This window comes from Ostrea edulis, chromosome 4 (assembly GCF_947568905.1).
Source record: "Ostrea edulis chromosome 4, xbOstEdul1.1, whole genome shotgun sequence".
NCBI classification, from domain to species: domain Eukaryota; kingdom Metazoa; phylum Mollusca; class Bivalvia; order Ostreida; family Ostreidae; genus Ostrea; species Ostrea edulis.
The window spans coordinates 60,334,545-60,347,929 of NC_079167.1; the positions used below are offsets into that span (position 1 = coordinate 60,334,545).

Genomic DNA, 13,385 nt, shown 5'->3' on the forward strand with positions numbered 1-13,385 from the left:
ACTATATTCATGATTTTAAAAAAGGTTTCTCAAACACGGGAATATCGAATACCTGCCTGATCTTGAAGTACATTTACTGTCCCAAGTGCTAAAACACATGTGTTATCTCGAAGTCCAAGAATTTTCTCGCTCCATTGACTTCACACCTGAATTCCACAATCATCCTGTAAGTAATGGTTATCTTCTAGCATCCGAGTAATAGTCACATTATCAAATAGATGGGCGGTCCTTGTGTCATGAGTGCACGGAGAGCACGAGTGAGAGAAGGATCGCCCATCTCTTTGGAAATGATAATTTTACGAGGATGCTGAAAGATGACCGACTTGTCACATATTTCAAAAGCTTCTCATTTTACATTTATTGAACCATACATTCAATACAATGGTATATTGTCATATACCATCGTCGGACGATGCATGTGTATATAAAATTCAATACGCTTTACCCGTAAAACAACAAAACTAACTTAACAAAAACTGATTATCCCTGTCAGTATCAATCACATATTGGTGACTTTATAAATTATTTTTCAGGAATTTAATTCTATACATGTATTTGTACAAATATTTTAAGAAAACATGTATAACACAAATATTAAAGTAAGAAAGGGATTTAAGATTTGCATTAGCAGACTCTATATAAAATGAGAGAGAGAGAGAGAGAGAGAGAGAGAGAGAGAGAGAGAGAGAGAGTAGAAAAGGAAGCTGAGACTTGACAGATGGACCTTGTTAATATCAACATTCGAGACAAGACTTTAAAGTGGTGGCCACAGCCAAGGAGCATGAAAACTTGAATTCCTTGGGAGAATATAATATATCTTACTTAACTGTTACATATTAATTTCTCCCTTTTGGAGATTTCCTTTTTGACGATGTTGACAATTTTGTCTCAGAAAAGTTTTAATGATTTAATTTAAAGTAACACCCATTTAATACAATTCAAGACTGGCGACTTGCGAATTCAGACTTCAAATGTAAAATACATAATGCATATAGAATACTGCTTAGAATGGATTTACAATTTACATCACTTCTACATATACGAAAAACATTTGGTTACTAACGTACATAGAAGAGTCAGCATACGAAATGGGCGTGTAAGCGTAAGTAAAGAACTCCAAAATATCATTGTTTATGTCTACAAGAAATACACTTACACAGTATTAGGCCACAATTAAGACATAGAAATGATAGATGAAACCAGCAAGTACAATGCAGTACCTCGGAGAGCTGTGAAAACTGCACAAATCCCTTAAAGGTACCTAGCGGGTGAACTTAGCGATCTACACGGTAATACATATAAGTTACTCTTCCAGAATTAGAATATAGCAAAACAAAATATTGACTGTATGCAAAGAGAGACAAATCTTCAGTAAAAAAAAGTGCACACAATCAGGTAGTTTACAGTGATTTGTCTCTGAAATGATAGTTTGCAGTATCACTTATATGTATACATGTATATACTAAATGGATTTCTCTTGAAGGAAGTATTTGTATTTCATCTTTTTATTGTCCTTAAAAATATTATAGTTTCATACATTTGCAATTTTTGTACGTAAAATGCAAAGGTGTTCTGCAAAACTATAAATGAAATTTTCCATTCCAGGGTTGTATCATCTTAACAGTCAAATGGCTCAATATTTATACATTCTAAACTTCCGTAATAATTATTTTCCGGAACTACTGTGAAGTTTGTAAAGATGACACTTCAGAAATCATTTGTCATGTCTCCAAAACCCATGTCGTTACATAAATGTTTATCAGTTCCACGAAATTATGAATATATGATATACCAGAAATGACTCCCTTTTATCACATGATCATAAAAATATAATGGGCTTCAAATAAATCACTTCAGTACCGGTGAAATATCCCATAGCATTTAGATATAAGGTATTTAAGCGAAGCTGTCAGTAGCCATTGAGAATTATCTTTAAAAAAGGTGAAAGTGCAAAATCACAAATCTGAAGTAAACTCTCACACTTTTGGGTTCAGTGATAGTAAATGTTCAAAAAGCAAAAATTACGGGAACGATGCATCTTGTTTCTATAGCAACGGACCGTGCCAACAATGAAATCATTATCACCTCCATATGGTGTTTATATATCTCAACTGATTCGATATGCAAGACCTTGTTCTGCGTATAGTCGGTTTTTAAATCGAGGTAAGCTACTGACAAACAAGTTGATGGTACAGGGGTTTCAACAGTCTCGATTGAAGTCAGCATTTCGCAAATTCTATGGTCGTGTTTGACGTGTTTCATACCGATTGTTAAGCCGTTCTTGGCACACTGATATTGACTGCGGATAACTCCGTTTACCTGATCAGGGTATAGGACTCACGACGGGTGTGACCGGTCAACAAGGGATGCTTACTCCTCCTAGGCACCTGATCCCACCTCTGGTGTGTCCAGGGTTCCGTGTTTGCCTAACTATCTATTTTGTATTGCTTATAGGAGTTATGAGATTGATCACTGTTCGTTATCTTCACCTTGCATGTTGAGGTTTTGTTTTACAAATATTTTTAATGAAAGAATTTTCCAACAATGTACAGCGAAAGGACATTCAAGAAAAGACTTAGATTATTATACTTGTGTTTTAAAAAATACACATGTCCCTGAAATGAATAAGTCATATATTAAAGTACCCAAGGAGCACGAACCTTTTTCAAAACATTTTTTTAATGGTTTATTGGGGGTTTGATAAAACAGTTTTTCAAAACGTTCTAAAAATGTTTTTAAAACATTTCGTCTTTTTGTAAATTGTGTTAAAAACGTGTAAAAGGCATTTTTATTTTTATTCTTGAAAAGGTTTTCTAATCTGTTTAATGAATTGTTTCAGAAATGTTTTTTAAGCGTTTCATTAAACAGTTTTTCAGTTCCTGATTAAAACTTTTTTTTCAAACGTTTTAAGAATGTTATGTTGACATTTCTGATAATCATTTTAGAAAATGTTGATATGACATTTTCTTAAAACAGTCTAAGTACGTTTTCAAAAAATGTCATTAAAATGATATTTTAAATATCTTTATTGAACATTTCAAAAACGTTTTTCAAATCCCTTAGCCAAAATAACTGGAAATTTTCCATTGAAATAAAATTGAAAATCAATTGAAATAGCAGTTATCATTGAAATACCAGTATTTTATCAGTGATTTGCTTTTGGGGCTCATTAGAACAGTTATTTCATGACCATTGAAATACCTGTTTTTGGATAAATGTACTTTCAATACCTTAAATTTACCAGTGAAACACAAGTTTTTCTTAAAACTTGATAATCAATGCTATAAATAAACATTTTTACACCAGTTAATTTCTATTACAGTTTTTCTGTTTTCAATGGTGAAGCATATCTTAGTCTAGTCAATCTAAAAGTTATATAAAAGTTTCCACCCTCTAAACCTTTCATCAGAAATTGATATTGATATAATTGATCACAAATTTTCCCTGAGACAGGGACTTTTGGACCAAGGTCATTTTGGAAAGGTCAAGGTCACTCGGAACATATACCTTATGTAAGTAAAAGTTTTTGAAGTTATGAATGAATATTGACACCAAAATAATTACCCCCCCCCCCCCCCGTAATTTAAAAAAAAAAATCCTAGTTAATAATTCTCAAAAACACGCCCCCCCCCCCTTCATCCTTCATTCAAAATGATGCTGCGTATCAACGTAGTAACCCCCCCCCCCCAAATGCAACGTACTTTAAAATGAGTGGCTCCCCCCTCCCCCGGCCACTCTTTTTTATTTTTGTAGTAGTGAGTGGGAAGATTAGGTAGAGGTTATGAGTATTGGCCCCATGTATTAAGTGACTCTCTCTCTCTCTCTCTCTCTCTCTCTCTCTCTCTCTCTCTCTCTTAAACACACGCTATATGATTTTCAAAGAAGTCGATATCGAGAATATTAAAATCTGGTAGGTCCCCCCTCTGAAAAAACAGTAGATTAAATAGATATCGGTAAATCGGCTGTTTCTTTCGACACGATTCCTGGATCCGCCCTTGATCCTCTCGCTTCTTCAGGATGCTGATCGCGCAGACTCCACATGACGTCATTTAAGGCATTTGAATTGAGTGTTGGACGAGTGAATATATTTGATCAACATGTTTGCAGCGATATATTATACCGATGACAGGAAAATAGAAGTGGTCCATTCTAAGAAGTGAATCGGTTGGAAAATGCAAACAAACATTCACAACTTTCAACTTGTTGTATAGAGACTGTGACAAAATGTAGCTAGATCTACTTGATGATGCGCGGGGCGGGAGAGTTGGATTCAGAGACGTGATGTCGACTACGATGTGTGTAAACAAAGGTAAGCATTTCTTTCGTATAAATTTCAAGTGCAATCACATGGGCCTGTCACGAATTTGATCCTTCTCTATATAGACTATACAATAAATTAATAGTGCGGGGGCCTAAATTTTGCAGCCTTTCATGCTTCACCGGCAATGGTGACGTCTCCATATGAGTGAAGTATTCTCGAGAGGGAAGTAAAACAGCGCAGATTTCAATTCACTGCGATGATTTACATGGATGTCGTTAGACGAAAATATCGAGATTAAAGATGTGTTTCTTAATTAGATCTTAGGAGTCGGCAGTTTTATCTGTAAGGGTGTACAATATAAATAACAAACACTAAGCTCTTCGCGATCGAAGCGACAGGAATGTAACCCAATTTTGGCAAAACACAACACGCGGCCCGGTATGATTTAACTAAATATGACAGTGGAAATGTCCCACCTGATTTCTGGAACGACCACGGTAAATAACGTTGACAATTTAGATTTATGAAACATCACAATGTGTAATATACATAATATATTTTGAGCAGTTGGGCATGCTGTGGGTAGTTTGAATTATCAAAATCGCAGTACATGTAAATGTAATTTGTAAAATGTAAATACATGACTATAGTACATGTATAGACTAGAAGCTGTAAAACATGTCGACTTGGTACAAAAAAAAAGATATAATATGATACAAAATTTCTTGTCAGAGCTATTTTAAAATATTGAATTGAGCCTCAATTTGAGGGACATGTTAATCCCTGAATATTCGTTTATCTACAGTGTAGATTACAGTCTTGGATCCAAAGTATTCCTAAAGCTTATATTTTAAATTTTATATAGTTAAACCTCATTATAATGCCCATCGTTTCATTTGCCACCTCACTTTATACCGCCACTGATTTTGAATGAACAATTTTTTCCAAATATAGGACCGTTACATGATTTTATTACTCTATAATATTGACCTGATCTTGCGGAGTTGAACTTTCTCGGACTTATTGTTAAACTTTTAAAGAACAACCCCGAAATAATTGACCCATAACCGATCAGGTCAATTAAATAGAGTAATATGTTTGTACAATTTAAAATAGTGCAAGTGGATTTAGTAAAAACTTACAACTTTTTTGTAGGTGCTGGAAGAAAAGCTTCAAAAAAACAAATTTCAGTGGAACTAAAGAATGAGGTGTTTGAGGTGTTAAGAAGTGCCCCGAATAAACCAGGAGGCTCCAATTACATGAAGGTATGTTTTATTAATAATTTAATTTAGAATTCATTTAATAGGTAGACATGATGTTCAAAGTTAATTAACAAGAGACCATTTTCACAACAAACCACCATTTTTTTTAAACAAAACTTTCGATAGATGTCTGTATCGCTGGTACACTTCCAGATTTTGGCTCTAGCTTCACTGATGAGACCAAATAGGTCGTTATGTACATTTGGTTCAACAAAATTCACACAGATACATCCAACAACAAGTGGCCTTCAAAATAACAAGGCCCCTTCTTCATTGATCTGATTTGATTGGATTGGCATTTTTATTTTTATTAAAACATTTATAAATACATTTTGCTTTGACATCAATTCTGACATTCTTCTAATATCACAAAATGTGGACATATAGTTTCGCAAAACTCTGTTGGAGTTTCCATTATTTTGAATGTACTTGCGACTTGCATGATACTATTGGGGAAAGCCGATGTACTAAATAAATATTCATGTCCCTCCATGAAAAGATTGTCAATTGATAGCATCTGCTGTTCTTTAACATTTTTTGGTCTATTTTATAGGGTTGTTATAGATAAATATATATAAATGTCAAGCTCCAAAATAAACCCAACAATGTTAGACCTGTATGAAATTTACAACAAATTTATGGTCGTTCCCTCATATATGTAAACTCTTATTTATCTGTTATCTTTTTTTAATATAGAAACAAAAGGAAAAGAGGCGGAGGTGCTTGCCTGAAATCCCAGAGGATGACTGATTGTGAGACGTTACAAATTTCTACACTGTGTTTCGGAAATCCCAGAGAACAGAGGATGACTGATTGTGAGACGATACAAATTTCTACACTGTGTTTCGGAAATTCCAGAGAACAGAGGATGACTGATTGTGAGACGTTACAAATTTCTACACTGTGTTTCGGAAATTCCAGAGAACAGAGGATGACTGATTGTGAGACGTTACAAATTTCTACACTGTGTTTCGGAAATCCCAGAGAACAGAGAATGACTTACAAGACTTTAAAAATTCCCCACTATGTTTTTTAAAATCCAATGTTACTGTTACATTTGCCTTTTTTTCATATCTAAATAGTAAATATTTTAAACTCTAAATAATATCTTTTGAATCCATATCTCCACAGGACAGTGGTATTTAAATGTCATTTTGCATCCATCGTCATTCCCACATGCTAAAAACAAAAATCAAAGAATAACAGAAAAGAAAAAAGTAAACACTAATCAAATAAGATTGAATACAATGCTTCATATAGTTTATTGCAACTTTTGAAAATAGGGATGTTTAAAAAATGATATTTTACCGTTAAAAGTGTCTTATAACAATGTTTTGAACACAGTTCATAATATTGTTTTGAAAACATTTCATAATATTGTTTTGAAAACGTTTTGTTATATTATTATAAAACATCTAATTAAAATGTTTTTAAAATGTTTTCAAACAACGTTTTGAAAATGCTTAAGAGAAACATTTTGAAAACGCTTTTACAAAACGATAAAAAAACGTTTTCGAAAACTGTTTTTCAAAACGTTTCCATTCTGTTTCTAGCGCCATACAAAAAAACGTTTTAAAAACATTTTTAAAAAATGTTTTCACGCTTTTAAAAGAAACGTTTCTAAAATGTTTCTGTAACGTTTCTGTGTTACCTGGGTATAAAAGAACATATTATAGGTGAAGATAACGAACAGTGATTAATTGCATAACTCCTATAAGCAATACAAAATATAAATTTGGGCAAACACGGACCCCTGGATGCACCAGGGTGTAAGCATCCCCTGCCGACCGGCCACACCCGCTGTGAGCCCTATATCCTGATCAGGTAAACGGAGTTATCCGTACTCAAAATCAATATGCCAAGAACGGCTTAACAATCCATATGAAACACGTCAGACAGCATTTGACTGAATGATAGGTTGTATTGACGAACTAGATCGTTATAACGACCATAGAATTTGCAAAATGCTGACTTCAATCGAGACTGTTGAAACCCCTGTACTAATGACTTGTTTGTCCGAAGCTTGTCTCGATTCAAAAACTGACTATTCGCAGAACAAGCTCTTGCGTATCGAATCAGATGGGGGATATATATACCATATGCAGGTGATAATGAAATATTGCTACATAAATATGGGAAGTTAACAATGAAGAAGCTGAAACCATCCCATTTGTCATACAGTTGAGTTGTCAGTTTACCGTTAATATCTACTTTCAATTTGGCTCCACTTTTTTGTCACACTGGTTTTGCCTATATTTAGCTCTAAAGCTTCATAGTTATTTCGGATTTCAAACATTTCGGTTGAGCATCACTGAAGAGACATTATTTGTCGAAATGCGCATCTGGTGCATCAAAATTGGTACCGTATAAGTTTTACATTAGAGACAAATGATACAAAAGTTTCAAATTTGGAGAAAGAGTGAATACATTTACTGATAATGTATGTCATTAATATGGGCTTAAAATAATCAGAAATACTTGTCAAATCAGTTTGACATTCGGGCACGAATTTGTAGCACCGTTTTTTTTTAAAGTAGAGGGGTGTGGGGTGGGAGGCTTTAGGAAAAAAGTGACGTGTCTAAAATTCTTGTGAAGTGGAACACAAATTTAATGATAAATTGTGCATTTGCACAAACTTAAAAATGCTAAAATGATAATTCGGGGGTTGGGGTTGGAATGTTATTAACTGAAACTTCCTCATTTCTTATACATGTACCAACGCTCGTTCCTCGCTACATGTACATGTGTAAGGGTTAAATTCATAACTGCAGGTTTTACATTCTTCTCTCATTCAGAACTTCTTTCCCTACTTTTTCAGGAAACAATAGTTATGTTTCATGTTTGTGTGGACAAACAGAAGAACAACTCTATACCTTCGAATACTTTTTCGAAAATTTCGCCTTCCTTATCGAACTTAAAATCTAGACTTTGTAACGTCATAACGACTCACAAATGCAAATATCGAGGATACAATGAATAGTAAATACCCGATTATGTGGTTCACTTCGAGCCGATCCGCACAGATCGAATATACCAATTACTGTAGAAGGTAAGTTATGTTATCCATCATAACATTTGATTAGATATGAAATTGTGAAGATAATGACTCATAACTCTTATGAATAATACAAAATTTAGAGTTGGGCAAATACGAACCCCTGGAAATACCAGAGGTGAGATCAAGTACAGGCATCCCCTATTGAAAATTTAGACAATATTTTCTGACGATCTAGTCATATGCATGGGGGAAAGTTGTTTCTCAAAAAAGTATAATTATATTCCTTCATTGCATTTTCTATTGCAATAATTGGGCCCCTGTATACAGTTTGCAACCTGTCTTTTTTCTGTATGACAAATAGCAAGGGTTCCCAAGCGTTCGAAAAGTCTTTGATTTCACCTAAACCTTTTTTCATATTCATACATTGAAATTCGTTATAATTATGGTCGGTTGGTCGTATACTATTGAACATTCCTTTCGAAAATCTTTCGCTCAAATGAAGATGTCTCCATTCCCGATGAAGGTTGGAAATTTAAATCTATGGTCAGAGCTTTTAGCCTTTGAGCCGGGAGGGATCTTTGACTCGATCCACCTGCTGTGACACGGAAATTCGGGTTTCGCGATTTCATCTGAAAGACCTCCCAAATTTAGTCACCTCTAGGGTCGGAAAGTCTCGTTTACTTTCACTTTCGATTTACTACTTCCGGGCAGCAGTCGAAAAATGTCACTTTGTTTTGCTTTGGTTATGCTCAGATCACAGCGTTAAAATGAACCTACAGCCTATATAGATCCCCTACGTATGCAAAAAGAGGAAGAAGTGGATTTATAGATGCAGGTAAACCAGTCATAATACTTATATTTTTATAGTTAAATCGCCGATTGAGAACTCAGAAGCAGTGAGCTCTACTACCCACGACCGGGTGATCAATCTAAAACATATTTTACTGAATATTTTCGATAATAAACAGCTGTCAAGTTGAAAGGTTTAGTTTTTTATGAGTTAGAACTAACATTACATGACACAATAATGCAGTATGTTACTTTTGATAATGGAGACAAACTGAATGCAAAAGGGTTCGGGGGGGGGGGGATAAAGCAATTAGCTGGGTAGTTAAAGTAAATATATGCAGGTAACTATTTGTACCATGTTTTGTCAATCTCCCTGATTAATAGTTGATCATATAAACTTGTAATAACATATTTTATGGGATGTTGATAGCTAGGGGGTGGGGCACATTTACAAGGCAATGCAGTTTCTCATTTTCATTATGTTTTAATTAATAATGATATTGCTTATGTTTTTATTGTGACCCTCAAGGAAAATGGTATCAATTTGGAAACAATAAATCTTCAAAGACGATTGGGATCACTGAAATAACATGTTTTTACAATATTTACATTAAGAAACATAATACAGGACTTAGAAAAAGTTTTTGTTACACTTGTACTTCATTTCTGTATATGTGTTTGTAAAACACTATGCCTCTTGTGGCAACAAAGAAATAGTCAACATTCACCCATTCATTCAGATCTTAAATTAATTCAATTTAGATAATGTGGCGTTTGAATTCTTCTTGAAAATGAACATTTTGATACAAGATGTTTATTTACTGTTTAATAGTGCAGTGGTGGAACAAGAGGGGGTGGGGGTGGTGGTGGTGCCATCCCCCATTTGGTAGTTCATATGTAACAAATATGGGGATTTGGGTTGCAATTTTGATAATTTTAATTTACACACATACCTCTTTTAGGGGGATAATATAAATTACACCCCCCTCCTTTGCAAATTTTCTTGATCCACCCCTGCAATACTTTTAATGATATTCACTTGATGTCTATGCTTGTTACAGATGCTGCTATATACACCGTTTCCTTCAGAAGTAGCAATGTGTTGGTGGCTGTTATGAAGAGAATGGGCCCATTTTAACAACTTCTAGCATGGGCGGTACAAGGGTCCATACCAGTGATCAATTCCTCATGACTCTTATGAAGTTGCACCTAAATCTAAGGGATCTACATTTAGCAGGCCAGAGGGCTCAATGCCGAATTTACCTCTGAAAGAATCGCAATGGATACAACAAACATAACACTGGATTAAACTTTAAAAATGAATAACTAGTCATTATCTGACAGCAACTACATTGTGCAAAATTTGTCACACAGCAAAGGCTATCACTTGTGTAGCACAATTGTTCTGAATTATATCCGGGATCCATCTCTGATTGTGACATTGTTGATCACTGAAATGTATTTGAGACGTTGAAGCCAGATAATATATGATTCTTGCTAATAAAGGATTTGATATATTTTGACAAACTTTAATCAGGAATGACATTTAACATATCACCTTTTCTTTCATCAAAATCTCATTTCAGTAAGGATGAAGCACAGCTGTTACAAGACCAGGAAGAGTCAAATTCATGTGGAGTGTGCAATTGAATAATTAAAAACATCCATATTCTAAATCATATACCTTCACAATACAGACATATATATCTGTCCACTAAGATTTTCAACTCTGTGTGACTCTTGTACATTTGCAAATCCTCTACTGAAGGAAATAGCTGATATGAATGCCACAATATATTAAATCTTACCTTTGGACTTAGATACTATAAATATACAACTTCTTACTCACATTATTCTGCATTGTCAAGTTGTATTAAATGCATTCAAGTAAATGATAAAGTGAACATTTATTTAAGGTTACTAGTCAAAGAAATTGTTACAATGGTGATTCATGCACATCTTTACACTGATCATTTGTAGGAAAAACAAAATAAAACTAATGGAAGACATTTGATTTTTCACAAATCTGTCTAGTTGGTTATTGCAGAGAGGGCACAAAGGCTCAATCATGTATGCCAAGTATAATTCCCATAATTCATCTTGAAGGATGAGAATCAAGTTCCATGTTCATTGGTCTTCAAACTATGAAATCACAAGTGGTGCCTGTGAGGTAAAGCTTTTGGAGAACGTGATGCCAATAACCATGGTTCTCTTTGAGCTGCAGCACACCTTCCGGGTTGCACTCTGAAAATTTTACCAAAAATTTTTTTTTAAAAGGCTGACATCCACTATGTCTAAATATTCTTCCATAAAAATACCAATGCTAGATAATTCTTATTTGGACATGCAACATTTTTTTATAGCATAATAAAATGTATTTACTTATACTGCTGTCTGATATAATTTGTAAAGAAAAACTTTATAATGATATCTGCATTTATCTAGTAAAAAATTCCTATATGTTTGCACAGGCATCCTTTGCTGTTGCAGGTAAAGGACATTTTTAATATTTCTATATTGTCTGGAGATGCATTCATTTTTGGTTTTGGTGAACCTTTATAGTTTGGGATCACCTGAATTTACATGTATACAAGTATTCATTACAGAATGAATATCATTTAATATTGATAGCTTGACGAGCATATATTGCATAAAGAGCTCTGGTGAGTTACCTATATTCTGATTGCCTGGGTGGATACATTTCTCTCATTGTCATAGCTTTACGAGGTGCAGACTTAGGATGCTTTATCCAGCTGTGTTGTTTGCCCTTTTATATCTAAAAGATTAACATTGTAGTCATTGCCACACAAAACATGTAGATTATGCACACTAAAATGCAAATTGACTATCTGGACTTGTCAATATTTCATAATAGACATATAACATGTTCTATCAATTCAGCTGAAATTCAGATAAACCAAAATTCATAAGATATACATGTATTTATATCTACAATCCATGAAATATGCCAGTGGCGGATTTAAGGGGAGATATATTTCCACCTCATGAAATCCCCCCTCCCCCTATTTGAATTCCTGGGTCTGCAATACTAGTATATATAGAATTGCACACTAAAATGTTTGTTGACTAACTGGATTAGTGATAATTCAGCTGAAATTCAGATAAATCAAAAAAATCTAAAGATGCTAGTCGCAGATTTAAAGCCCCCCCCCCCCCCCCCCCGAATTTCTGGATCTGTTCTTGTATGCAGTTTTACATACCAAATGTATATACTACAATATTATAAATTACTGCAGCTACATAGTAGAAACAAAACTGACTCGAGGGACTTCCATATGTCACTACATGTAATATGATTGGTGTCAGTAAAAAGTGCTGTCTTCATTTTATAGAAACATCTTTATGAAATAATTTAGATAAATTTCTAAATGAAACTGTAAAACGTTCAAAATCATAGAATAAAATAAGGATATATATCCATGTTATACACAACAGGAAAGAAGTTTTATTCTTTCTTAGTGCTCTAGCGTTTTCACTCGATGCAGATTATTAGTGGGGGGGGGGTTACCACAACACCAATCAAGAATCAGTCTAATCAGAACTACGCAAATTTATTGCTGAGATTTTGATCGAGGACTTTCGATATCTTGAACTAAACTCTGAGATATAGATGTATGGGTGTATATGATGCAAACGACTGTGCAGTGCATATGATGCAGACGACTCTATAATGTAAACATACTATACCTGTACTTTGTTGGAAAATGTCTCGTATTGACGCTTGAACAACCGCTGTAATAACTCAGAGCTCTATCTAGAACAAATTTTCTAAACCCAGTTCTTATCCACCGCTCTCTCGCTTTTTGTAGTAAGCTCTATTTGGTTTTGAACGTAGCGAGTCTAGTACATTATTTATAATGCCATCCTGACAACTGCCCGGAAGTACGATTTCACGTTATTTCTCGCGAGTCACATGACGAGACTTTCCGACCCTCTTAGGAGAGGAAAGGGGTACGTACTGAGGACTTATTCTAACCCGAATTCTCATGGGATCACTATACGTATTAAATTAGATAAGTACCTTGTGACCTCATTTCAATAAAAGACATTTTTA

General features: G+C 34.4%; 1 long non-coding RNA gene across 1 annotated transcript; it reads right to left on the reverse strand.

The window, feature by feature from the left end:
• Positions 1–11,527: 11,527 nt before the first annotated feature.
• On the reverse strand, positions 11,528–13,137 carry LOC125654567 (uncharacterized). The gene is made up of 3 exons (XR_008802517.1): positions 13,019–13,137; positions 11,983–12,086; positions 11,528–11,554 (listed from the first exon to the last, which is right to left on the reverse strand). It is a non-coding gene; the product is annotated as an uncharacterized LOC125654567 (long non-coding RNA).
• Positions 13,138–13,385: the final 248 nt, after the last annotated feature.